Consider the following 26,990-nt stretch of genomic DNA (forward strand, 5'->3'; position numbering starts at 1 on the left):
ACATAACAGTGGTCTAGGGAAAACTATATTAAATGATCCCATGCACACCCAGCTATAGGACAAGAACTACCAACAGGAATTAAAAATAGGGAAATGTCAGATAATGGTTTTGGGTCGTTTTTCCTTTTGCCTATTCTTCAATCTGTCAAAAAGCAAATGTAAGTCAAGGACCAAAATGAAGTAACTAGGGTAAAAAATAGTGCTGAATGTTTGAAACAAGACAGTGAATTCAGTTTTAAGAGATTCAGCTTACAGATCCCTCATCTACATAAGCCCTCAAACAATGATGTGTTCTAACAGGGTGAAGTGCTAAAATGCATCTGAGCTGCAAACAGGGGATTGGTATCCTGCAGTGACAGAAAATTACTGCTGGATGACAGGGCCTGCAAAGTTAAATTGTATTGCTTAAAGGAGAAGAAGATAAGAGTACTGCTAGGAAATGCAGGCTGCTATACAGTAGAGTATAATGTGCACACACCAGGATCAGAGACCTTTCTTATTACTCTGCTGTTGCAGTGGCCAAGGCATGCGAAATGAATTAAGGAATTTCACAGCAACTTAGGAAAAAAAAGTCAATTTAATATATATATATGTGTATATATATATATATAAACATGGCCTAGGGCTTAACAAATCACAGAATTCATTAAAATATTAAATGAGAAATTTACCTGCTCTTTTTACAAGTTGCCCTCTGCCCTCACAAATAACAGAGGATGTGTTTGCACTTTTCTAACCTCAGCCAACTACACCAGCTTTTCCAGAAGATATTCCTGTGCCTTTATTTTCAGCTCCTCTATTCTGCAGAGCTTTGTGTGGTGTAGCACTTTTCCAAGGGCTTCCTCCTTGTATTGCAATGTACCAAATATTTGGATTTTTCTACTCCTCCTTACCATAACAAGCATCTTTAGTCATCTACTTGTTTGTTTCAAAAACAACTACTTTCAGTGCGCACAACAATTTGCCATCAGAATACTTTTTTTAAATGCTGCACATTTGCCCTTTAAAATAAAATCTTATATTAAAGAAAAAAAAAAGTAAGTTGAACATCTAACAAGTGTGACCCACAAGATCTCCAGTCTGCTGGAAAATCGCAGCCATGCCATTCAACTTTAATAGTTTCTTATCTTCTGAAGTTCATCCACAGTTGGCCATTTTAGCTACCCGGCAATACATTTTAAAAATAAAAATTTTGGTTTCTGTAACATCAAAGTCTCTGTTAATTGAACAAATTCAATCAGCAATTCTACAGATTGGCCAAAGCTTGCATGAAAACGAAAAGAACTGAGATAAGACAAACAATCCAACACAACTTCTGTTTCTACATGAAGAATTTACTGCCAGTCAAAATGTCAGCACTCGGGGGCACATGGAAATTGCGAAAAAGCTGTGATTGCTCCACACACACAATTTAAGCAGATTCTTCTTCTGGCTGTTACCTCTGCACCTTCCCCATGACATGATTTACAGCTAGCCTGATGAAGCTCAGCCAGCTTGGCCTGAGATACAGAAACAATCTGGTTCATCGCTGAGGAGCACTGAGCACCTCCAAAACCTGTTCTGCGTTAACCTCTGTGCCTACTGATGGATTTCGGTGCCCCGGGGTTCAACTGATCAAGGGTCTGTCAATACTTCCCTGGAAACAGCCTCCCGTCCTGCAGCACAAGGGTTCATTTGAAAGACCTTGTGTTGATTGCTAACATGTGTCCTCACTTACAATATTTTATTTCACGGTGAAATTCAGATGCAGTTATGATTTTAAAACACTGTAGCTAGCGGTGGATTTGAATGGATAAGCAGACTAAGCATAGTTAAAAGTCCCACTGGGAAGTCTTAAAAAGACTAATTTTTGAATATGCAAACACTTTCATGTCACTCAATCCTGATAAACTCCAGTTGCAGGAGCCCACAAGATGAAGGCAATCTGATATTAAACAAAGCCACTAACTGCAAGAATAGTAACTTAGAAAGGATTTATACCGAGGAATTTATCCTGTGCAGGTTTCCTTTCAAACACACTGCTGCTTGGGCTCTCCTTCTTTTTACAAAGACCTCATATTTTGTTCTTTTGTGACCACTTTACTCCTCTATAGTAGGTTTTGACATCTGCATTAAACTACCCTACGTACTCCCATCTTTTTTGCACTAAGTGGTGTAAGTAGAAGAAAAGGAAACTCTATTTCTCCTGACATACACAAAGTCACACAAATAAAAATACTGTTACAGCTGAAAGGAGGAATTTGCTTGCTTTGTTTGCATTTAGAAAGCTTATCACAACTGAAAATACACCTTGCCTGGTAATACTAAAAATGTGTTGGTGGTGATACACAGGATTTGCAAAATTATTTCACTCTAGCTTAATGCTGCAATCAGAAGTAAAAGGACTACCAGTAGCTTGAAAGTGTAGGGGATGATTCCAGACATAGCCTTGACTAGGAATGCAGGCCAACAGGGAGCATTTGGGGCAACCACCCCTCAGAGAGATTTATTATTAAAGGCAGGACACAAAACCAGTTTGGTTATTGACAGCCAGGGTGTGTGTCCTACATACTGCTGTGCACAGCGGGGGTCACACCCTGACCCAGCTGCACACTTGGATTGAGCAGCTCTTCCAGGGCTCTCATCCTTGCCCTCGCTGTCACATTATTCTAAGTATTATGGATGATAAACCAGGGGCTGCTAAGCTCTGACTGAGCCTTCCACTAGCATTAAAGTGACTTCACTGTGATCGGGGGAGAAAAAATCAGACCTAGACCATCAAGCAATGTGGCAAGAGGCAGGGGATGGCACAGATAGGGCAAAACATGGCAGCTTCTCCTCAGTGTGAGAGACGCCAGAAAGCCCCACAATGCAAGAGAGGGGATGTGCCTCCAGCACCTCTTCAGGGCAGGAGACAGGACTGATTGCAAAGCTTAAGATCACAGAGTCCCTGTCAGTACATCCGTCCCTGGATGTCAGCAGATTAAATAAATATGGCCACAAAGGTCTGCAGGTTAAATGGAAAGATGTTAAGTGCCCCAGACTGCAAAAGTGGGGTGGGTTTGCTCCTTTGAAATCTATATGTTTAAATTTTACTTCCTCTCTCGTTAGCCTGATTTAAGACCACCACCACAGTGCTATTTTCTCATTTGGCCAAATGCACACAGACCATTTTCAGAAATGGTTTTTGTCTTTGAGAACAGACACACAACATCTTTTCATGGTACCTGCAGCTCACAGACATCACACACAGCTTTAGAAGCAATTCAAACCAACAGGTTAAGAGCAGTCTAAGGAGCCAGGTCTCAGCAAAGGGTCATCCAGCACTGAGTCAGGACATTCTGAGCTCACTAGTGACCATCAACAAATCAGCAGGAATGTGGTCAAACCAAAAGTATTGACAAAACTAAAATCGCCATTATTGTGCTCTGTTGAGGAAAACAGAGACAGAAAGTTGAACTAAAATGTCTTCCTGGTGATTTATGGCCAAACCTTATACGCTCTGGTCAAAGAAAAAAAGTCTGCTCAAGGTTTTAGCTCAGTTTTGTCCTTTGCTAAAAAAAAATAAACAAGTGCTTGAATGCAAATAGTTGACAGCAAAAGAAAAAGGTTGATCTCTTCAGGCTCTTAAACTTACACAGGAGTCCAACAGAGCTACAGGATGACGCAAAAAGGCAAACCTGGTTTTTTAGTGTTTGGAATACATTAAGCCAAATAATGACTCATTTACTCCTTGATTACTGAAAGACCATTACACACATTACACTATTTTGTGAATCTGCAAACAATAAAAGACTACGATGACATTTTAGAGAAAGTGAAACAACTGTCCTTCCCCCAAACCTCTTATTTAAAAAATATGGACTTTTTCTCCAGAAAATTACTTCCTCTCTGAAAAAAAATCTTCCACCTGGAAAGATAACCTTATGGTCAGCAGAAGGATGTGTGAAGGATAGTGGAGTGAGGTACAGTACCTGTAAAAACATTGATAAAAAGAGTGAGCTCAGGCATTAAAATGTGAACATAGCAAAGATGCAGGCCCCACAAAAGTAGGGGGTTGCCACCTGAAAGCACAACTCCTGCCAGGCAGTTTCTAGATCATGGTGCAGGAGGTGGTTTTTCAAAACAGTGCTCAGTCAAAAGAAAATTATATCCAAGATGCCTGATTTGCAAAGATACTAATAGAGGTGTGCCTTGCCTTCCTGAATGAAACAAGCTAGCAAAGACCACCAGCTGTGCTAGAGAAAAAGGATTTCCTAAGAGCAAAGAAGCAGAAATATGGGAAAGCAAAATCCACACCTACACTATGGTGAAGTTTCTCAGCCGTGGCTGAGGCATGGAAGGCACATAGAAATCCAGTGTAAAAGCAGATGTAGGAAAGCAAAAAGAGGATCAAAGTTCTTATGAACAAATTGCAAAAGTCAGAAAGTCAAACTGGTACTTCTTAACTCTGCTGGTATCTAGATGCAAGGCAGGTAACAGGAAAAACAAGCAATTTGGGCAAGTAAGGTGCAAAATACAAGACTGAAAGGAATTTTCGCTAAATAACATGAAAACTCATGGACCACGATAATCAAAATGGATCAGATACAGGAGATCTAGAGACGTCAGAGTTTGAGTTTGGAGGGGCTGTTCAGAGGAGGATACCCGGTTTGATTGGTCACCAAGCACACTACAGACAAATTAATGTGGAAACACTGCAGAGAGGCTTCCAAAAAATAGAAGCAAGGCCTTCAGCTCTCACCTCTTCAAAAGGAGAAGAAAGTGGAAATGCCTCCCTGACATGCAAGAAGTACTCTGAGAGCTGGAGGAGGCAGGCACCATATGAAGAGATATCAGTGAGACTCAGAGCTGGGAGAAATCATAGAGGAAAATAACTATTTAAGAGCAGCTGCTCCTAAGACAAGAATGGCAGCTCTTCCCTTCCTGGAGGACTACGCCACATCTGTGTACAGCAGCAACAGCTGCTGCCTTTGTCAGGGAAAAGGGATGCTGGAGTGCAGGAAACCCAGAGAATGTGCTGCCAACAGCTCCTTGCCACCCTGCCCCATGTTCAACCATTTCTCCAGCAGCTCCCAGCTTGCTGGAATTGAAAGCATTGCTGTTGCATCACACTGCAACTCAACAGATATGGATTTTTACACAGCCTTCTTTATATATCTTAAAAGACTGTATTTCTGGAATGCTTATGGCGTATCCATTTTAGTAATGAGACTGGAAGATAAGCTACTTGCTCCCACACATAGTAAGTTTAATTCATGGGAAAGTTGTTGCAACTTGATACTTTGCCAGCCTGACACAATACATCTTTGTAGCCCCAGACCCCCTCAAGGACCAAGAACTACTCAGAATGCCACAGCAGGGACCCTTACAGGGTGAATGGAGAATCCTACTTAACTGACCTTCCCTGATGGATAGGTAGGTTTGCCCAAGGGAAACCAAATGTTAGGGTAGAGGCTTCAGGAGGAGCTTCCCATTGGGCACAGTTAAATGCTGGAGAGAAGGGAGAGGCTGCAGCCCCCATGCCTACCTGCCTCTCCCCCTCCTGGGGTGGCACAGCTGCAGGGGTTCCGGGCATCCAGACCATCATTTCCCAGCAGTTTCCAGGCTAATGAGTCTTAAACAAAAGATTCAGCTGCTCAAAGGCTGGTGGCAAAAATGGAGCCATCAGCAGCCTAAATACTCACCAGGCTCCTTTTATAGGCAGCAGAGATTGAGTAAATAGTCAGGGGAATTCAGGGAGTGATTCATCTCGACCCAGACAGAAGTGTCCAAAAGCATGTACAAAAAGCAAAGTGCTTGCCAAGAGGGCAGGCCAGCAGAAATGATGCTTGTCCTCACAGCCTCTGCATAACTTGTGTAGCTATTGCATAAAGATGCAATTATGTTTCTTCTCAGACTTGTGTTTAATTTTGCAAAGAGGGCCCCAGCAGCTAAACTGAGTAAAGCAGACGAAGGGGATCAGGCCTCACCCTTCACGTCCAAGCTGCATTCCCGACTTTGAAAAGGGAGATGGAACACACCTCAGCATGCAGACTCTGCAGACAGCGTACACACAAGGCTCTGCCCTGCTGACCGAGCTCTGAAACTGCACCAGGGTGCTGGGTAAGGTCTAGGAAGCTATGGCACAGACAGGCATCACTTCAGATTTTTAGCAAGCTGATAGTAAACCTAGGACAAAAAAAAAGAAGAGTGGGAAATCATAGAATTATTAAGGATGGAAAAGCTCTCTAAAATGCAGAGAAGTCCAATCATTAACCTAGAACCTCCACAGTCACCACTAAACCATGTCCCTCAGTGCCACATAAACACAGTTTTTAAACTCCTTACAGTGATGTAGATTCCTCCGATTCCCTTGGCAGCCCATTCCAATGAATGAACACCCTCTCAGGGAACAATTTTTTCCTGATGCACAATCTAAACCTCCTCTGGCCATTTCCTCTTGTCCTGTCACATGTTACCTGGGAGAAAAGACAGACCCCTACCTTTATAAAACCTCCTTTCAAGTAATTTTAGAGAGCAATAAGATCCCCCTCGGTCTCCTCCAGTCTAAACACTCCCAGCTCCCTCAGCTGCTCCTCATTAGAGTCATGCTCCAGACCCTTTCCCAGTCCCACTGCCCTTCTTTGGACATGGTCCAGCACCTCAGTGTCTTTCCTGTAGGGAAGGCCCCAGAGCTGGACGCAGCACTCAAGGTGCAGCCTCTCCATTGCCAAGTACAGACAGACAATCCCAGCCCTGGTCCTGCTCACCACACTGTTGCTGATACATTCCCACGGCCTTCTTCACCACCTGGGCACACACTGGCTCATGTTCAGCTGCTGTCTCCCAGCATCCCAGGTTCTTTTCTCCCAGGCAGCTTTCCAGCCACTCAAATTCTGCAAAGGAACCTTCCCCATCAGAATCTACTGCCTCTGTTTCTTTTTAATGTCCTTCTTTATTGAGCATATTTAGCTGTAGCGCAAGACACATTCAGATTTGGCCATGAAGACTGCAGCCCATCTCACTTTACAATCTGCCTTGGGTATTCTGGGGAAGATAGGAGGGGATATTTTATATAGGTTCACAAATGCTACCTGAAAGACTTGCTAGAAGAGCCCTTTGCCTCTCTCCACTGGTGAAGCCCAGCACTGACTTCACCCATGAAGAGCCATCACTCACACCACCTCTCTGACTCTCTTCCTGGCATCAGGGGGAAAAAAGGGCATTTCCAACCTCACTGTGTGAACACAAAGTAGAAAAACATTCTAAAAGTTAAGATCGGGTGGAGAAATGAGTAAGAGGCAGAGTAGCCAGGGAGTGACTAAGAACTAATTTACAAATAATCAGGCTGAGGCTGCTGGACATGGAGGCTGGGGCCCAGGCCACCTGAAAGTCATCAAAACCGTGCCCTTTTGAGACGCTTCAGCTATGTGAAAGCGTAGGCTGAGCATCCTCTGCAGAGATTGAAGCAGGGAGGTGTAGAAATGGAAGGAATAAGGCTGGGAGCCAAACTGGGGTGTAAGGGGTGTGGAAGGAGGGAGGATAAGGCACTTTGCTACATGTCAAGATAGGAATGTGGCTCACAAGGCCTGTTGTTTAAGTTTAGAGTTGCACAAGAGGTTGGGAAGCTCAGATCAACACCACCTCCAAAAAAAGGAGGTGACTGCCAGCTGAGTTGCCACAGAACACCCAGCTAAGAGGGGGGGGGTCACCTGAGCTACCAGCTCTTCAAGGAGAAAAGAAAACAGTCTCTTCACTAAAGGTACAACAGCTGAGGACATTTTCCATTACTCAAAAGAAAAAAAAAAAAAAACGCAAACCAAAAACCTCCAAAGAAACAGGAAAAAACAGGAAAAAAAAGAAATAGACAAAGAAGTGCTTGACCATAAATATGGAGTGGCCACAGCACAGTCGAGGTGAGCAAGAGTGGAGACGGTGCAGATCAAAGCTCAGCTCTACACTGGAAAAGCAACACCCTCACCTCCAAGGCACAGAGGAGGTGGCAGGGTATAAGGAGCTCCTGTTGCTGGACTAATATCTGAAAACAAATTATGTCGTTTGGAAATACAAGCTCTTATCCTTCACCAAAAAGAATAACAGCTACAAATACAATTTAAATGCTTTTCTTCTCTCTTTCTCTTTTTTGTTGCCCAGTGTATGTAGGAAAATGAGTGAGGCCAGCTGGATGGGACAAAAAACCTGGGTCCAGACAGTGTATTCATGCTCAGAGAGAAAATCTTTACCAAACCTTTCTAGACCCTGTCTTACAATTGGCTAACACCAGCCTTTGGGAACATTTGCTCACTTCCATAAATATTTTTTTTAAAAAAAGTCATAAAAATGAACTAGTTAATTTTTTTTCTACCTATCTCCCATAAACATCCAAATTACTTCCTCTAACAGACAGAACTGCTTCCACACAATCATCACTGGGTTTCAGTTGCATGTGGTACTATCTGTGTAGGTGGGAAGAGTTCAGCAAAAGGTGGCAACATCATGCACAGCCTGTCTGATGTATGGAAAGCTTTATATCCCTGAAAAGCCATAAGACGGCTTCCCTTTGCTCAGCTGAATCAGCATGCAAATTTCACTTAGATGAATGAGGCAACGGCACAGGCAGGGTGTATCACTTCAGATTTCGGGACAGAGTGACATCTGGATAAAGCCATCCTGGATTAGTCTGCTACCAGGCAGATTGCAGCACAGATACCTTGCACGATGGGATGCTGATATTTGCATACTGCACGGGAAGCCAGCTAGCGCCCTGTTTGCACAGGAGACGGAAGGAATAATCCTGCCTCACTCTCAAAATTACATTCCTTATCCTAACGAAAGAGAAAGAATGAAGCCTCACACTAATATTATTATTAGGTTCTCGGATGCATTCACTCGAAAAAAACAAAACAGTTGCACTGAAAGATACACATTCACTCTGCTGGTCACTCATTTGCAATCCTGCTTCCACACCACAAATAACCACTTCGTGCTTGCTGAGCTGTGTTATCTCCACAGCTATACACATATATGCTAATACACCTGCAAAGGCATGGCAGGTGAGCATCCCAAATCTTCCTGTCAAATGAATGGAATACAGAAGAGGTAACTGAGAAACAAAACATATTTTAAAAGCACCAAAAATTGGGCAGAATCAAAGTGTTTGGTTGCATCAAAAACATAGTTTCCCGAATCGCCAGCTTCATTCCAAAACAGACGCTGAGCAAAACCAATCACTGATTTCAACACAGCGATGTGTCAAAAAGCAGAAGATAGCAACATTGTTCTTCACATGCAAGAATCTCTATTTATTATTTTATTATTATTTTAATGCAGAAGCAGTTGTCCCAGCGCTTATTATTTGGCTGAATGAGCTGAAGTGAGACTCCCCGGGCAGCTGCTGACATAATGAATGATTGTGTGGTGAAGCCCAGAATGTGAATGATGAAGAATTTTGAAAGGCTCTGGAATTTGTGAATAACAAAAGTAGCTACAGTCCCCAAAATCTCACCATTTGTTCTCAGCAACAAAGGAGGACTCAAAGGCCTTTGTTTAACAAAATGATTCCAAAACAGGATACGAAAGGAATTAGGGGTTATCTCTACTGGCATAATACAGCAAGCAAATTGTGTCCCCAAGTAGGAAGAGTTATGAATGCATTCTGTGAACATATTGTTAACCGAATTACTACGGTACTGTTTCTTTTATCCTTTTTCCAGTACTGCTACCATGTTTCCTGTGTCAGTAATTCTCAAGGTCTTAGGGTCTTTCAACCCAGACTCCGCAAAAGGGGAGCCGCTTATTCCACAGGAGACTTTGGTCCTCCAGTGTGCAAAGGGGAAGCATCTGACAACTCTGTTCCTCTCAGGGTTTCCAGCATGATGCCTTGGTACATCTCTTCACCAGTATTAAAAGTACTGTACTTCTTAACCAGTATTAAAAATAAGTGCAGTTAGAATTACTTTAAATAAATATTCAATCCAAAAAAAAAAAAAAAAAAAAAACCACCAAACAAACAAACAAAAAAAAGCCCCCCCAAAAAAAACCAAAAAAAAACCCCTTCAACAACCAAGCATCACAACCTTATTAATGGTCTCCAGTATGGGACAAGAGCTTGATGGTGCAAGGCACTGGATGGGCAAAGGAAAAAGACAGTCATGCTCCAAAGCACCTTCTTTCCCCCTCAAGGGGGAAGAAGCATTCCAGTTTTGGAGCACTTACTGTGGGGATTACATAGGAGCTCGGTGAAAGACAATTGAACCTGATGAAGATTCATGCCACACTGACAAGTGCTATCCAAACAAATATAAATTCAATTAAAAGACTCTGTTGTGTGAGCAATAAACTGAGAAGTGTTCTGGATCAAGGAGTGGAAAGCCAGCTCACCCGTGAAGGTTGTCAGGCATGAGAAATTAAGACAGCAGACACGAGCAATGCTGATGCTGAAACCAAAGGCAGGCACCATAAATCAGAAGGACGGCACTCCTGGGCAAGGGGAGGAGGGACCAACACCCACTGAGGGACACATCCAGCTCTTCTCCCTCTGCTTAATGCTTGGGACCATCAGCTGAGAGGCTGGCAAGGGTCTGACCTCCTGCAGGCTCCACTGCCTGCTGGATGAGCTCCACCAAAACCCTGCCATGACACACACTTATAGGGATAACATCAAGGACTCCTGCATGGGATGATTACACTGGTTATCTTTCCTTGCATTTAGGCATTCATTTTATTAAATCATGCACTTCCTACTGCAGCAGCCAAAGTCAATAGTACCTGGGGTGTCTCTTTTGCCAATTGCTATAATGCTGTAGCTGCAAGCAGTGCAATAAAACCTGCTTGTGCTACACTGACTGCCTCCAGTCGATGTGAATTTGGCAATCCTTTCAAAGGAACCAGGCTTTCACCTTGGGATGCTACTCAGATCTGGAAGAAAAAGTAGCCCCGACATTAATTTTTACAGGTGCCTCATCAGCTCATCCTGTCTCTCCAAGGAAACACTGATTAGACAACAATAAAAATGGAGCAGAAACCCACAGCTGAAGAGCATCTTCAGCTCTCGGCCTCCTTCAGTCCGCTGGGCAGTACTCAGAGAACAAGAGGGATTCATCAGCATATCTTTCTAAAGAATTCAGTGCACCTTTGCTGACACTGGGTGCTAAATATAACTGCTGAAAATTATTTTTTTTAATGAATGGTGAAATCAGTACTAAATATTCCAATTCCAGAAGCTGCACCAGAATTAAAAAAATAATTAAACCACGTGATTCATGGTAAAAAAGATAACAAGATATGACAGCCACATTGAGAAGCTGCCTAGAGAACATAAGGTGAAGAAAATCCACTATCAAATTGTCATGCCCAACATGAAATAAAGCCCCTACAAAACAATGCAGGGCTGAAGAGGCTGGAGATGTATGTTTTCTGAGTAGTGACATGTCCTGAAATACTGTTTAACACCTGTTATTAATCCTGCTGCCTTGGCACATTTACACCATTACTTCTTCTGTCTCAGCCACAAATTCAAATGATCACACCTGAGCCTGGCACTAACCCATGGAAGCAGCACAGCCAGAGTTAACCCATCCTGTAAGCTCAAAGGGAAGCCTGCTATCTAATTGCATTCTTTTGAGGATTGACTGACATGGACTCCGCTTATGCCAGCAAAGCAAAGCCTGTTTATTACACAGTTTACCAGTATGTATAGGCCACTACATTAGTACAAAATTTTCCACTCTGACTCCTTTGTCCTGGTCCCCTTCAGAAACACAATTTTCTGATTATTATTCTTCTTATACTAGTAATGTCTTTTGTTATCTTTTGCCAGTGAAGTCCTTGTTGCATCTTCCTTCGTCAAAGCAGTCGGCATCAGAGGGTCAGAGTGACCAGACATGATGTCTTCAGTTCTTGCCTTGAGTTTCTCTCTCCCTTGGCTTTCACTGTACCAAGGCCAAAAGGTCTGCAGTGCTACCCAGTTCAGCTTCTGGAGCTGTCTGATCTCTGACACATTTTGTTTAAGAAAACTCCTAATTCCAGTCCCAGACCTATTATCCTTCCCTGTCCACCCCACTTCAGCCTTTTGCCCTCACCAATGGTAATTTATGGACAAAGATATATGGTGTGGCAGTGACTGTATTTTAGCTGCTCATTTCCACTCTCGTAATATATTAAGCCTCCAAAAAGGCAGTGGAGAAACGAAGTTTTCACTATTTGCTTTCTAAAATTGCCAGAATGGTAACTAAGGACACCAGAAGTACTGAAAATACAAGAACCTGACAGAAAGTCACTAAAACATGGGAGAAGATGCCCCCAAACAGAGCTGGTCCTCCCAGCTCAAAATTCTCCATTTATTACTGGTTTTTGCACTGGGCATCACTTGCTCCACGCCACCCTTTTAAGCTCTTGCCATTTACCAAAATGCAGCAGAAATTTCGTCATGCTGAAGCAAAAATATCTCTCCACTTGGTTCTCCCACATCAAAACCAGAGACCCTAACAGGTCATCCATTCAGAGTGTCACAACCGTCAAACCATGACTGCCTTCAAAGCCCTGACATCCACCAAAGAAATGCTGCATAGGAAGAAAGCAGTGGAGCCACATGCTCTTGGGAAGTGGGTCTGGCTCTTACCATGTCAGCACCTTCAGCATCCCATCTGCACAGGGACACCAACAAGAAGCTTGAGCGCCTGTCCCAAAGAGCATCCCACCAACGAGACATAGAGGAAGGTAACAGAGCTAGCAGCAGCTTGGGGAAAAATCAAGCAGAGTTGGGTGCTGGTGACAGCAGTGCACCCTTGGGCAGGAATGCTCAAGTGCCTCTTTTCCCAGCACCACCCTGCCAACCTACAAAAACTGGGTTTAGCCCCCGAATTTTGCAGCTGCTTCTGATCTCAGTGAACATTAATGTGTGGACAATAGGCTTAGCTCCTGTGTCCCCACTGCTGTGCCCTGTGCATGACCTTTAATTGGCAAAGGACACAATGGGAGACAAGGGCCAATTCAGAGCCACTCCTGCCGACCATGTCACTTCTTATTTACTCTTGCCAAAGCACAAGCACCACTTGTCTGGCGACAAAAAAAGGAAAAAAAAAAAAAAAAGGAAAAAAAAACTCAAAAAAACTTACGAATTTACTTTGCTGGAGCTCCACAGGAAGATGTGAAAGATCTGGGCAAAATGAAGCTCCAGTTGATCTTGGCACTGCAGTGCACAAGCAGTACCCATAGGGCAGAGGGGGAAAGAGATGCTCAGCATGAAGGAATACTCTGGCATATATTTTATTTCTCCAAGATATCTAAGGATGGTATTTTTACCTTATGCAATAGGAGTCTATCAAATTTTGTGTTGTAAATTTGAACTCTCCCAGTAGTCTTCAGGAGTACTAAAAAAGGAATCTCTCACTGGTTTCCCACTCTCTCTTCTCAAATTTTACAGCAAGATAAAAAACAACAACAAAATAAGCTCTGCTCCCTGATGAAAACAGTAGATTCTACTGCACTTCTTTGTGTTGGGAGTCCTACTCCCCAAGCCCCCTGCTCCTTTCTAGCTCCATTCCCCTTGCATCTCTAGACACTTTCCCTCTCCTCCCTCCACATTTCATGTAGAAGATATTCCATTCAATTTAATAAAGATGGAGAGTCGCCTAAGTGGGGGCTGTGCATAATTCAACTTCAGTACTCTGTGACTGCATCTCCTTTAGAGCAGCCACAGGCTAAATGAGTAAGAAGGAGCAATTTTCCCCCTGGGAGACACAGCACCTTTCCTACGGCCCAATCACCATTTTATTATGCTGGTTGCACAACACATTTTGAGGTTTGGAGCACGCCTTGAAAAACTGCAACATTTGTTCACATATAAATAAAACTTTCCCAGAAGTAATACAATACTAAACGAGCTATCATTTCTTCAAGTGGGTTGTTTTTCTTTTCTGCTGATGATTTTTATGCTTGCGGTGCACATTAAAGGTAGCCTCACCAGACAGGTATAGTGCATTAGAATGGAAATGTCAATATGGTGAAACAGAATGTGTCATGTTAAACAACATTACTATGTGTATTTATACTCCAGGAGGCAATGACCACAAGATGCAATGCAACAGCAACTTTATCTGCCCATTAATAAAAACTTGTACTTCTAGCAAGTCAGGTGTCACAGCAATGCACTGCATAAGACCTATTACTGGCAACAGGAATGGTCATTTATAAAGATGTTATATTTAGGACTATGTGTTATAGTTACACAGCAGGTCAAGAAGACAAATTCTGGAAATAATTTTGCCTTAAAAAGTGAATGTTTAAAGTCGCTCATCTCATACAAATACATTACTTAGTGCTTCTTAAATTCTCAAGATTCTTATCATAATGATGCCTCAGCTATGCACACTTGGGACTCTAAAACTTCAAAATGATCAACTGAACATTCCTTTCCTGCATGTCATCTCAAGCACCCACCAAAGAGGTCAGCCTGGAGCCCACAGGGATGTCAGTCCATGCACAGCTCCACTGTAAAAAGCATTTAGATAAATTGCCCAACAGAGCACAATTTCACTTGTTATTTCACCTGAAAACCTGCATTTCTAGACTATTTTGCCTCTGGATACAAATTATTCCTAGTTAAGATATTGAAAAACAGACTTCTATAACTCAGCCTTAGTTATCTGAGCTTAAAATTTAAAGAATTACAATTATGTTCAACAGACAAAAACTCCCTTCAAACCACAGGCTAGAGTAATCGAGTTAAATGAGAAATGCCACAACCCTTCTAATCTCCAAAGCACGAAAAGGTTTATTTAAGCCACTACCAGTACCCACTAGGTCTGCCACTACTAGGATGGGAAAACAATACAGTGCTATTTCCCAGGTGGCCCTGAAAACAGACAACCTCGCTCAGTGCCAAAGCTGTTGCTTGGAGCTGGTACAGCAGCAATGACCTTAAAATCTTGTTCCTTTGATCCTCCCTTACCAAGATTGCTCACCCACACAGCCATGAGCCAGCTATTAAGCTGACTGGCCCAGGGAACAAGCTTTCTCTGCCCCTCACCTCCTCCCGGATCATGGGATAGAGTCTTGTGCATACCCTAAATATCAGCAAAGCTGTTTCCCAGCAAAGGGAGGAGGTTATCAACAAGCTTCGCTGGGAGGTTCTGCTCAACAGTTCAGCATGATTCAGATCACAGCGTCTCCCGCCAATATCTCCATAATTTCCTGCTTTTCTCAGGGACTGTGAGGGCTGCTTAAATCTTAATGATCTAGTCATCTTGCCCACATTTTTGTAGGAACAAAAATATCTAAAGGGAAACCTAAAATTATTTTACTGTAAGGCTGCATCAAGAGATCCAAACAGGACCTCTATTCTACAAGGAGACTTGAGTCCTGCTTAAGTGGCCTTTCGCTTACGTTCAGAAGCAATGCAAACAAAAAATCCTCATGCTACTAGGAAACCCCTGCCCTACTTTTTTTTTTTTTTTTTTTTTTTTTGTATTAGTAAACAAATCAAATTTAAAAAAAGATAAAAATCATCAGATCCACCAGGCAGAGCATTTAACTGGGAGACAAAATTCTCCAATAACTTTTCACACATGAACAACTATGACTAGATGTCTTGAAGGGGAGAGGCTCAGGGATATGAGCATCACTTTCTGGTACCAGCAAAGCTTCCTAGAAAGCCAAGGAGACTGAGCCATTGACAAGAAGGTAATAGCTTTTTTAAATGTTTTATTAGCCCTCAAGGAAGGGCAGACCAAGAGACTCTTTTACCTTCATGTTTTTTCTCATGATACCCCAAGCCTTGGGAGGGGAACGAGCCCTCAATTTCTGCTCACCCAGCTCTAGTAATTATCCTGTAATTTGTGGAGAGCTCTTGTATCACTTAGCAAGCACACTTTCCATCACCAGCACCACATTACACTAATGTTACAACCACAGACACAATTTCCATGGCTCAGGGGGAGCCAAATGGGACGGGAGCCAGGGCACCTACATGACTCAACACATCACCGTGCCCAGGCTCCACACCTGTAAGACAACAGAACGGGAAGAATTCCATGTCAAAAATTCATGAAGTAATCAGCTGTGACAGCAAAGAGGGTCAAAATATACAAGCAGACAATAAAAGGCTCCTCCTATATCCAGGGATGCTCAAATTTCTGTTTCAGAGAAACAGTACTTCCTCATCAGTAGCAAGTTATTCTGTTGACACTTCATGAGCAACGTTAGGCCATTTAGAAACATGAATTAAACACTGAAGCAGAATTAATAAATTATTATTATAAATTATAAATAATCAGACATTTTGACAGCCATCATACAACTGCTACTAAATGAGAACCCATCCCTAAAAATTAGCCAAGACACAGTCAAGAAACGAGCAGCTGTTCATATTTCCATTTTGAGCAATGAACAAGTTTTAACAGGGTTTGTCTGACAGAACCATCATCATCTACAATGTGAAAGTGAAGCAGCTTCAAACCTGATACATGCCAAAATTCAGATGTCCAGCTCTCTTCACAGTAAACCAGACAGTAATAAGAACAGGACCAACTGGTCCTCAAATTACTCACAAAAGGGGACTATATTTAAAATGAAGAGCTGTATTACTTCTTAGTAAGGAAAACTACAAGTTGAATTGCATCACTTATGCACCAAGATAGCTGGATAAATGCAAAATATATTAAAATACTGCACTTCGTTTGATAGTGGAGACAAATAAGAAATGCTTACCTGCACAGCAAGCATCTTTTTACAGATTGCTTTAGCACCATCCTGATGATACATCACACATAAGTTTAGAAAACTACAGACCTAAGCAAAGATTTACTGTATCAGCACTTGGGGAGTAGAGAGCCAGGAAAGTTGAACAGAAAAAATTTAAAAAGCCACTTTGGTGCACGCATCTCTGTCTCCAAATGGAGCAGCAAGCACAGCTGGGGATCTGCCAAGGCCGCCAACTCCTCTGTTCACCCAGACAGACTAATGACAACCAGAAGAATCTTTGGAAAGGTCAAAAGCAACCTCACCCAGTAAAGCTGCTACAGGCAAGGTATATCAAAACTAACAGATTGATTTAAAATCCTCCCTGCTGTAGAAAGCTGGCCAATACTTTCAGAGACAAGATACCAAACTCAGCTAAAACCACACCTATCCCAGCTCAGGACAGATCTTGGGTCCATGCTCATGGGTCCATGGAGAGCTTTACATTAGGAAAATAAGAATCAAAGCCAGCTTTCGAGGGACACATTATCCTTGGCTCCCAGGGCAAAAGAGATGACATGAACTCATCATCCACCTTAGCAATAATTGCAACAACCACCCTCAGGAATTCACACCAGCTTGGAATCAATTCTCTGTTTTCTAAATCCAGCATGTAATTTAGCATCTGCCAATATGGCTTCATTTTCATATGAAACTCAATGGCATTTTGCTACTTAAAAACACATTTATACTATCAATTGGTATTTCACAGACAATCAAGATTGATACCACCAGACAGCCTGGAATATAAACCAGAAGTGCTACAAAAATCACTCATCGAACAATTACTTGAGACTTACGAATAGTTAGGAGAGAAATCGAGAATCTCAGTGCAGCAGCAAACAGCCTCTTTGCAGAGATGTCTGCAGCATCCCACAGCGAAACATCAAGCCAGCAAATCCTTCCTGAACTAATTGTGGTTGTTTCCAACTTCAGAGTCCCCTTCCTTGGGGCTGGCAAGACTCCTTTCCCAAACTTCAAAGCTGCAAGACCTCAAAGATGCTTTATTGGGTTTACACTGGCCCACAGACCTGATGTATGGGGTTGATACTGGCCAGCAGCCCACAGATTCTCACACCTGGCCAACAGACTCTTGCAAAAGCTAGGCTTTGCTCCAGAAACTGCAATCTTTACAACCGTTTCAAAGTAAGTATTTAGGTCTCTGAAAGTTTTCCCCTTTGAAGAAACCTCGTGCAGGGACTTGGAGAGGTCTGGAGGATCTCTGTAAATAAAGCTGGTGAGAGGGGGGATAAGTGTGTATGTTTGTTTAGGAGGGTTATGTTACATATTCTACACCACCCTGTATTTTAAGGCAGGAAAATCTGCTCAGAAATGCTTTCAGAAAGAAGCAAAAAAAAGATTTTTGAGTGGAGAAGAGCTAAATTTAGCAGGTGAATCCCTCAGCTTTTCTACAGCATCCCAAAGCATGCTAGCTGGCAGCAGAATTCTGAAAACAAACCCTTAATTCCAATATTTAAGGTCTAACGATTGTTAAATACTCCTAGAACCAAAACAGGCTCCCTAGGTTGAATTTTTTTCCCTTTTTATTTCAGCTTGTTCCAGGATTTATTATTATAGATTACTTCTAATCGCAAACCAGTAGGAAATTTCAGACCCCCTCTGGATACAACACATGAAGCCAAGGGCAGTATCTCATCTATACACCTCTATCCCAGGAAAGCAATGCTTCAGAAGTATTTTTACAGGCACTCAGAACTGTCTAGTAAGTTTAAAATTGTTGCCACACTAAGGCTGTGATTCCAGGTAAGAATCCGGGGTAGGAACACGTCTAGCTTTTACCCTAGCTTAAGCTAGACCAATGAACTCCCATGGAAGATTAATGGAAATGGAAAATGATAGTCATGCTCTGTACCACTACTTACTTACAGCAACTACTGCGCCGTATTTTTTTGACTGCTCTAACATTAGAGGCAGATTTTCAAAGGACCCATCTCCCATCCAGCCTATCTTTAATGGTTTTTCTGGCTGGACCCCATCAGCAGCAATGGAAGCTGGCAGGAACCAGACAGCAAAGGACAGATGAGGACTGTTTTAGGGAAGAGTTATTTTCACCCAGTGTAACTCTTCAGCAGACAACATTCCTGCTATGAGGCACCATCCTGCCTTTTGAAAGTTCATCCAGCATTTCTCCAAGGAAACCCGTCTAAAATCCACTGCTATGAGATTTACTGCCGCTCCTGCCCCAAATGTATGGGTTTGTGCAAACAAAACACTTACCAAAAAAAAAAAACCAAAAAAATAAAAAAAACCCACCAAACAAACAACACCCAACCAAACAAAAAGCCAAAACCACGTGGCAAACCAAAAAAATGCCTGCTAAGATCACAGCTTCACCTGAAACTGAAATCAGATTTTTCTGCATGCAAAGCACTACAGACATGTACCTCGACACAGTCAGCAGCAGCCAAGCTGCTGGAGGAGGTGAGTTTAGCCCTTCCTAGCAAGCAGGATGCAACCAGCCCTGCAGAAGAGCCTTGGATCCTTCTCAGTGTGAATTTATTTTGATAGTCAGATAAGAATTGATCTGCCTGCTTGCCTACGGAGTGATAATACATGCTGTATTAACTGCAGAATGCTTTTCTTCTCCTCAGTATTTGTAATTAAGATTTCTATATCACATCAGGGAAGCACACCTTCTCACGGGTTGCCTTACTTTCAGAAATACGAAGGGCCTCCATGGTTTCTACTATGAAACAGAAAAGGCAGGGGAAAATGATCCTGGGCCAAAGGAAGTGAACTTCAAATTGTACATAGGAAACCTGCAATCATTTCAGATTATCAGCAGCACCTAAGCAACTTAGAAAAACAACTTCCCACAGCTTCCACTGGTGGGTCTACCTCTAAAAGTGCTAAATATTATTTCTGTAAGTCCTTCATTGACATAAGCACACAAATCCCACTGACTTATAAAGTGCCCTAAGTGCTACCAGAAAGAGTTTTAAAAGGTGTTTAGGTTCCTATTTCATCCTGAAATCAACAAGAATTAGCCACAGACCTCCAAGAATACTCCCCAAGGGCAATGAACAATTAAACTTTCATGTTATTTAAAGGAGATTTTTTAAACTTCATGAATTACTGATCATTTCAGTTCCTAGCTTGTAATAGATGACAAAGAAAAGAAAAAAAAAAGAGAGAGATGGAAAAAATAATAACAAAAAAACCCACATTTTCTCTTTTTCTAGCAATGCTTTTCTTTGCATTACTGATTTTGAGAAATATAATGGAAGTGCAAAATTCGGAAGCAGAAAGTAAATCACTAAGGTTTAAAAAGCTCACTAAGACTTTAAGCAAAATATCTAAAGGTATAATTTCTGCTAACTTTTTCACTGGCCTATTCCAGGGTTTCTTCACTCGGTCTCATCAACACAGAAACCAGCAATTAAAGTACTCCCATTGAAACATCTTTTTTTCATAGAAGGAAAGGAAACACTGATTTCAGAAGAGGCTGGGGGTTTTTTTAAGGAAAAAAGAGAAAGATACCGATGCAAGAATTCGCCATAACAGGTGGTGTTTAAGTGGGGGACATTGTCTTTGACTAAGAGGATTTCAATACCTGGCTGGACAGCACAACCTACAGGGCTCAGTCTGTGATTCTACAGGGAGGGCTGGAAATCAGCATATGGCATCTACTGAGTGTTTCCCAACCTCCAGGACTGTCTGCAAACCCTGCCTAACAACTGGCTGCAGCAACAAACAAATACCTCAATAACTCCTAAGATAAAGTCTTTCGGCTCCTGGAGAACTGGTTGGGTGATTGTGATGCAAACCATCACGGACTGAGGCAGTAAATACGGTGGGGAAGGGGTAGGCGGTGGAGAGCTTTGTCCATCTCTAAAACGGGACATTTAGCATTCCTGGCTAAATGTTTGCCCTGTGGATATGCAGGGAGATGAATGCGGGGAGATGAATAAAGTCAACAGCCCAGAAAAGCTCAGCTGGCTCAGAGCAGCACCCAGGAGCAACAGCCTTGAGTAAACTTGGGAATGGCATAGCCGGATTTGTGCTCCTCCTCCTCTTCGGTTTAGAGCAATGGGAAAGATGGAAAACTGCCTCCTCCAAGGACTGACTATGAATTTTAAAGTCTAATATTTAAAAATGCAGTGATATCACTAGCAAAAGCATGAAATAATTTACTGAACCAGTTATAAACTTCTCTCCACAGAAAACATAAAATAGGAAGATTTTCCATAAATATTCTGTGTAAAAAACAACAACCGAAGCTATTTTGGAGAAAATGAAAACTGTGTTTTACTGCCAACATTTCTGATTAAACAATTTACTCAAAAAGCCTATTTTATGATAAAACAAAACTTAAAAACACTGACATTATTGCAAAACATATGTCTTCTGCAAAGATATTAAAAGCTAGGTAGTAAACTTGTGCTCCATTTTATTCCTTTTAAGGTTAAACAACCTTTTTCTTTTAAGAGTAAATTGAGACTCAAAGTCCAAAATTACTGCTTTTAGAATGCAAGAGCGCAGTAGTTTCAGATCACAGTCCCTGTACCAATTTGTTCAGAATATTCTCTTTGATTCTAAACATACCGTTTTCAAAACTACCAACACAGAATATTTTTATGTATTTATGCTCTGTATTCAGCAAGATCAGGGCTCATGCAGGAGGACCAATTTGGGAAGAGGGAAAGGCAGTATGTTTTGCTGTGTTCAAGTGAAGAGGAGGAGGACAATTTCCCTCAGTCAGGATTTGTTGCTGCTCCCAGGTAGCAAGGGATATTGCTTTATTTCTTGTTTCCCTTCCAGTACATGAAGCTGATTTTTAAAAGGGTATGTACTGATAGGCTAAGGGGGAAGGGCTTCAAGCTGAAAGAAGGTAGATTTAGATTAGATATTAGGAAAAAAATTCTTCACTGCGAGGCACTGGCACAGGTTGCCCAGAGAAGTGGTAGATGCCCACGCCTGGAAGTGTTCAAGGCCAGGCTGGATGGGGCTCTGATCAACCTGGTCTACTGGAAGGTGTCCTTGCCCATGGCAGAGGGAGTGGAACTAGATAATCTTTATTGTCCCTTCTAAACCAAACCATTCTGTGATATTCAACTTTTCTTGCTTTTTGTGTGCACACACTTTCGGTATATTTTTTTTTCTTTATAAAGACAAGTGACTTTCTCCCCATTCTTCTCTGCTTTCAGACATTTTTCTGAAGGAAACAGTAAACTTCAAACAGCTGGACCACCACCCAAGAGCACACAAATGCTACTCAGGGCAAGACCCTGTGGATTAATTACAAGATGGCAACCAAGCCACCCATTTGCCAACAATTCATATGCAAAACGCCTAACTGTGAGGTGTACAAAATGTTTGGGCCAAGAGCTCCACATCAGCTTCTCTGCTGGCCCATGCTAAGCACTGATGGTGTACAGAATGCAATGACTTTCCACCGTGTAACAGGTGAGCCTCTGGGCCAGCACATATGGCTAGCTCAAGTGACTTAAAGGTAAATGCCTGACTTTCACCCAGGGGCATTTAAATGCAAGGAAAGCACTGTGCTGTGCTTGTCAGCTGGGAACAGGAAGGATGAGTAAATTTTTGGCAGGGCAAGGAGGTATCAGCCCCGCAACTACTCAAGCTCGTCTCTGAGGCATTGCCCCTATGGAAGGTCAGTGAAAGCACATTTAGAGAGCCAATGCCCTACTAAAGCCACCTGCAGTGCCAGCCTGAGTGGCAGACACCAGGAATTCCCCCCTTTGGAGGAACTCTCCATCTGTGCATCCCTGCTCCTGTGCATGCTCTCTGGAAAAGCAACTCCAGCTCGTGGCCACACCAGCAAGCAGGCAACTCAGCAGCATTCACCTCTCCCAAACAAAGAAATCTGATCATCCCCAGTAATTTCCTTAGGATAGATTGCAGCAGAAGCCTAGAGCAAAATTAACTGGATGTTCTGTCAAAGCCATTAGACCAGGACTGAACTCAAAGAAAATTATGTTCACTGATGCCTTCATATTTACTTTAGAATGCAGTCATTTTGACGGGTTCATGAGGTAGAAGATCTCATTTTATGAAGGTCTTAAGGGACAAAAGGAGCAGAAATATAACATGCTGCTGTCTCAGTCAGCAAAATGATCACAAAATTACTTTACAACTGACTTTCAAAACTACAAATCCAGTTATTCTGAGTAATTTCAGCCTTTTAAAAAAAGATACATGGTGCTTCAGGTTGACCAAAAAAGCAACAAACTCAATAAGTATGATTGGGACAATTTTCCTTCCTTGTAAAATGATGTTTCTGCACATAACTACCTTCATCTCCTTCAGTTCAAGAGCAACTTAAGGGGCACAGCCTACCAACCACACAACAAAGAACAGACTTCATTTGCAATTGAGCCACCAGTTACCCCAAAACCTTGTTAAGATTCACTGGGTACCAACCTAGGGTCTCCTTCACTTCTTTATTAATAATTTTTATCCAGAATTAGCAAAACACCTACATTTCCAAAACTTTTAATCCCTCACATGCAATTACTTGCCTGCTTAGCATCAAAGGCATGCACCAGCCTCTCTTCCAGGGCAACATCAGCACCAGTGAGCAGCACAAGTGATTTTTTTGTGCTCTTTTGTCAAAGACCTTCGACAGTAATGCCAGGATGGAGCTTTGGGAAGGCTCCTCCTCTCTGTGGCACCAATACTACCCCAAAAACACAAACAGGGGTTTAGAGAAAGCTCGTAGGAGGAACTGCCTTGGAGATAATCTCTCCTCTGCAAGTTCAGTACAGTACAATTAGAAAAAAAATTCCTGGCTGCAATTACTTCGTTCACGAGCCCTGAAATTACCACAGAGCTCTAAGTCTTGTTTGTATGCAGGAGGTGTGCTGGGGAACAACAAAAACAGTGCTGTCCCATGTTGAGACTTTCTACGCTGCAGAAACACTTGCTGTGAGCACAGCTGGGTGCATCCAGCAGCAACTGTAAAAAGGAGAGAGCTGGGGTATTTTTTAAAACTTTTTACCTATTTCCACTTGCAATACTTAAAAGGTGAAGCCCTTAAAATAATAATAACTTAAAAAAAATAAAAGTCCACTTTTTTCCTTCATTTAAATTAATTTCTTAATTTCTGCCTCCATCACATTTTCATTTCATTTTCTACTCTTTGCTTTTTGTGCAGCCATTTTAAATAAAATCCTTTGCTCTAATTTATAATACAAATAACAAATACAAAATAAATAAATAAAAACAACAACAAAGCCCCAAGAATTTAAGGAAACTGAAATCAAGGAATTTAATTAATTTTAACCCCACTGTGCTTGCTAGAATGAGAAAAACCCAACTAAATGCAATAAAAGCAGCATGGCCTGACTGCTGACTGCAGTTAATGCATTACATCTCTAAGAAGAGCCACTTTTTTTTGGTCTGTCCACAATATTTTCCCTTTCTCAAGCCCTTTCAAGGAAAATCCTCCAGCATTACAAGCTGAAGATTCACCTCAGCAATGTAGGGAAGGGGCTGGAGCAGCATTGCCTGGGGTCACCCATGGCTTTCAGGGAAAGCCAGAGCCACCACCCAACCAAGGCCAGGAAGAGCTGAGGTGGAGCAGAAGCCAAGGAGCCCTGACCTGGCTGAGGCACGGACAGCAGAGATGCTGCTGGTTGATGTCTGAGGCAAGAAGGAGCTATTTCTGCAAGCCCCAGCAAGCCCAAGAATTTAAATCCCTTCCCAGGAATCCATGTCACATGTGCCTGGCGCTGCCCTGACGTCAAGGACAACCTGAATTAAACAGGGATGAAATAATTAGGCAAAACACATCTTGTAAAATTATCAAAGTACATCTCATATCTGAAGCGCACAACGTTACAATAACTGCAACATCTGCATAACCTGTCAGAAGCAATAGAAATAAATGAACGTTGCTGTTATTAGTGCTGAAGTTGTCTTTAAACCCATTAAAATCACCATAGCCTCAGACCCAGGGAGCAGAAAGGTGCTTTATGACATCTGTGGTGACTGCATGAGGAATCTGATCAAGCTGGTAGATACAGCCTTTCAAGCAGGCAGAGAGATGAAAAAGTTATTATTTCTGGACAAAAAGAAGGCGGAGGAAGGGAAGGAAAGGGAAAAGGGAAAAGAAAAAGGAAGGCAAAAATTATTAATTCTGCATTTCTCTCTGAGCAAAATTAAATTCCTCCCCCTGAGGGAAAAAAAAATCAGAACTCAGGTTTGTTTTTTAGAAAAATAAATAAGTATGAATGTGGCTCACTAAAAATGCATAAACTGGAAAAAATAAATAATAAAAAGGAAACTCAAAGCAAATCTTGTGGTCAGATAGAATACTTAGGTCTGTTGTAATTAAGATTGATTTTCATGGATAAATGTTGGTTTTGGCATCCTGTTTCCCGCTCAGAAGCATACACTTCAAATTTCTGACTAATATTTGCATTTCAAATTGCCCAGAAAGTGATATCATCTTAAGTCAGCACCCTGGGACCTGCAAAGCAAATAGGTAAACTTGGGGCTCCTAGAGGAGGAACAGAAGTCCCTGGAAGAGAGAACTATGTCCTGCTCTTGTTAGTTTTGCAACCATGCATAGGCAATGCACATAGCCAGGTGTGTAAAGAGCAATTTTATCACTCCAAGCTGAGGAAGTGTAAGGTATATATACACCTGAGTAAATGTGTGTATATATGTGCGTGTACATATGAGTATAGGAGTACAGGAGTACACACATGAGAAGAAAATACTCATATATAGATATAGATATATATCTATTTAATCTGCACCAAGCATAGACACGAAGGTGTCAAGGTCCACCCAGACAGATCTAGCCCAAGCATCCTCCCATGCTGAGCCAGAGTGGGACACTGCTGCTCTTCCCCATTTAAGTGAGCACTGCAAGAGGCTCCTGCAGAGCACAGCAAATCCTCTCTCCAAGCGCCATGTTTTGATGAATGCCGAACAACAGGAGGAAAAACGTGGCCAGCCAGGAGCACAGGGAGGCAGAAGGATGATTTCAATAGCCCCCCTCTCCTGCCTTGAAGCCAAACACCAGCTCATGTGTCCCACACTGGGATCTGAGCTGACTCTCCAGTTCCTCAAAGCATTAAAAGCTGCTAATCATGAGACTTTCCCCTCTATCAGAGAGTCAAACACAAGTAATTCGTCTCACCAGTAAAATCACCCAAAAATAAATTAGGACTGGCTGCAGCCTCATGAGAGTGCCAGAGCTGCACCTGTCTGTAAAGCAGACACACCCAGAGCCCCATCCAGGATACACCTAAAGCTCTGTACAGGACATACCTAAAGCTGAGCTCCTGTGTGGCTGTTTATAGAACTGTGAAGGGCAAAAAAAGCCCAGCAGACCAGGTGCGAACTAAGAAGTGTGCTTCCATTACTGTGACTCTTCTCTCCTCCATAGGCAAGAGCCGTGTTTGATAGAAAATAAAATAGGGAGGGAGAGGATGGGGCAGAAGAAGCTCTGTAGTGCCAAAAGCAACCCAAGTAATACAAGTAACCCAGATAACGCAAGTAACCCAGCTTTGACTTGTAAAAATGTAATTTTTTTTTCAGGGTTCTACTCTTTTCAGTGATTCACAGCACTGCTCCTTTCACAGCCAGCAGCAGGCAGCTTGCTCACCAGCTCTCTCAAGCAAATTGGTTTGCTCCTAGGGGCAAAAGCAAGTTCTCTTCTGAAGAAATCCCCAGGACTCAGCTTTTAAGGATTATTTTCTGTACTGGAACTGTTTATTATCTAAATAAATTTCAGGTGGCTACACATCCATCCCTCCCTCTGATGACCTAAATATGCTTCCACCTGCAGCTAGGACAGTTTGGGGTGCATGTGTGGCACACAAGCTTGACAAAAACAAGTCATCATCCAGCACTTTACAGTTAGAACTCCTGAATGTAGCTTGTGCCATTGCCAAGCTCTTCCTTTTAATAATGTACCTACCGTTTGATGCTGCAAAGATTTTCCAGTATGTAATTAAGTCCAGGGAAGTCCTGCAGGCAGCAGTAAGATGAAACTGATACAGCGCTATGTAAAGTCTAGCATATAGGTTATACAGTTGGTGGGTATATATAAATATATATATATATATATGCATATAATATCTTCATTCCTTTACACACCCATGCCTTTTCAACGTATTATTAATAGCAGCAGAGCTTGGAGTGCTGCATACGTAGGAACACTGTTGATGTAACATTTTGCATGTTTATTCTCAATGGATATTTGTGATTAACTCTGCAGGGCATTTCTTTTGTATCTCTGTTGAGAAAATATTATTAAATGGTAATGGCCCCCCTTCTTGCAGGTGGCCTGCAGA

General features: G+C 42.2%; 1 protein-coding gene across 27 annotated transcripts in view; it reads right to left on the reverse strand.

The window, feature by feature from the left end:
• ADGRL3 (adhesion G protein-coupled receptor L3) overlaps positions 1–26,990 on the reverse strand; it is a 492,252-nt gene that overhangs the window by 429,501 nt on the left and 35,761 nt on the right. The window contains exon 1 of one of the 27 annotated variants that reach the window (XM_038134626.1): positions 6,003–8,274. The exons of 24 other annotated variants lie outside the window; for them this stretch is intronic. The gene's annotated coding sequence lies outside the window, so the exon portion shown is untranslated. Of the gene's footprint in view, positions 1–5,509; positions 5,561–5,666; positions 5,967–6,002; positions 8,275–26,990 lie in introns of those variants that run through there. 2 more of the 27 variants (XM_038134627.1, XM_038134628.1) reach the window with 2 other exon arrangements.

Source organism: Motacilla alba, chromosome 4, assembly GCF_015832195.1.
Source record: "Motacilla alba alba isolate MOTALB_02 chromosome 4, Motacilla_alba_V1.0_pri, whole genome shotgun sequence".
Classification (NCBI taxonomy): Eukaryota; Metazoa; Chordata; class Aves; order Passeriformes; family Motacillidae; genus Motacilla; species Motacilla alba.